This window comes from Arachis hypogaea, chromosome 13, assembly GCF_003086295.3.
Source record: "Arachis hypogaea cultivar Tifrunner chromosome 13, arahy.Tifrunner.gnm2.J5K5, whole genome shotgun sequence".
Classification (NCBI taxonomy): Eukaryota; Viridiplantae; Streptophyta; class Magnoliopsida; order Fabales; family Fabaceae; genus Arachis; species Arachis hypogaea.
Genome location: NC_092048.1, coordinates 90,456,935 through 90,458,518, shown reverse-complemented (window position 1 = coordinate 90,458,518; position 1,584 = coordinate 90,456,935). Strand labels below are relative to the sequence as shown.

Sequence of the window (1,584 nt, the reverse complement as noted above, 5' to 3'; positions counted from 1 at the left end):
CCAGTTCTTTGATGAGCGATGGAGGTTCATCCTCCCAAGTCTCATTACCAAATAACTTGTCATTTAGCTTCATGATTGCTCCAAGGTACTTAGCAACTTGCTCTTTAGTAACATCTTCATCCTCTTCAGAGGAAGAATACTCATCAGAGCTCATGAATGGCAGAAGTAAATTCAATGGAATCTTTATGGTCTCAGTGTGAGCCTCAGATTCCCATGGTTCCTCTTTAGGGAACTCCATGGAGGTCAGTGGACGTCCATTGAGGTCTTCCTCAGTGGAGATCACTGCCTCTTCCTCCTCTCCAGGTTCGGCCGTGTGGGTTGTGGTTATGGCCTTGCACTCTCTTTTTGGATTCTCTTCTATGTTGCTTGGGAGAGTACTAGGAGGGAGTTCAGTAATTTTCTTACTCAGTTGACCCACTTGTGCCTCCAAATTTCTAATGGAGGACCTTGTTTCAGTCATGAAACTTTGAGTGGTTTTGATTAAATCAGAGACAATGGTTGCTAAGTCAGAGTGGCTTTGCTTAGAATTCTCTGTCTGTTGCTGAGAAGATGATGGAAAAGGCTTGCTATTGCTAAACCTGTTTCTTCCACCATTATTGTTGTTGAAACCTTGTTGGGGTCTCTGTTGATCCTTCCATGAGAGATTTGGATGATTTCTCCACGAAGGATTATAGGTGTTTCCATAGGGTTCTCCCAGGTAATTCACCTCTTCCATTACTGGGTTCTCAGGATCATAAGCTTCTTCTTCAGAGGAAGCTTCCTTAGTATTGCCTGTTGCTACTTGCATTCCAGACAGACTCTGAGAAATCATATTAACTTGTTGGGTCAATATTTTATTCTGAGCCAATATGGCATTCAGAGTATCAATCTCAAGAACTCCTTTCTTCTGAGCTATCCCATTATTCACAGGATTTCTTTCAGAAGTGTACATGAATTGGTTATTTGCAACCATTTCAATGAGTTCCTGAGCTTCTGCAGGTGTCTTCTTCAGATGAAGAGATCCTCCAGCAGAGCTATCCAATAACATCTTGGATAGTTCAGACAGACCATCATAGAAAATACCTATGATACTCCATTTAGAAAGCATGTCAGAAGGACATCTTCTGATCAATTGCTTGTATCTTTCCCATGCTTCATAGAGGGATTATCCTTCCTTCTGTCTGAAGGTTTGGACTTCCACTCTAAGCTTGCTCAATTTTTGAAGTGGAAAGAACTTTGCCAAGAAGGCATTAACTAGCTTTTTCTAAGAGTTCAGGCTTTCTTTAGGTTGTGAATCCAACCATGTCCTAGCTCTGTCTCTTACAGCAAAAGGAAAAAGCATAAGTTTGTAGACTTCAGGGTCAACCCCATTGGTCTTGACAATGTCACAGATTTGCAAGAATTCAGCTAAGAACTGATGAGGATCTTCCAATGAAAGTCCATGAAACTTGCAATTCTGTTGCATTAGAGAAACTAATTGAGGCTTAAGCTTAAAGTTGTTTGCTCCAATGGCAGGGATTGAGATGCTTCTCCCATAGAAGTCGGGAGTAGGTGCAGTAAAGTCACCAAGCACCTTCCTTGCATTGTTGGCATTGTTGTTTTCGG

General features: G+C 41.7%; 1 non-coding gene across 1 annotated transcript; it reads left to right on the top strand.

Moving 5' to 3' along the window:
• The first annotated feature begins 1,081 nt into the window (after nucleotides 1–1,081).
• On the top strand, nucleotides 1,082–1,189 carry LOC112739461 (small nucleolar RNA R71). The gene has a single exon (XR_003170396.1). It is a non-coding gene; the product is annotated as a small nucleolar RNA R71 (small nucleolar RNA).
• The last annotated feature ends 395 nt before the right edge of the window (nucleotides 1,190–1,584 follow it).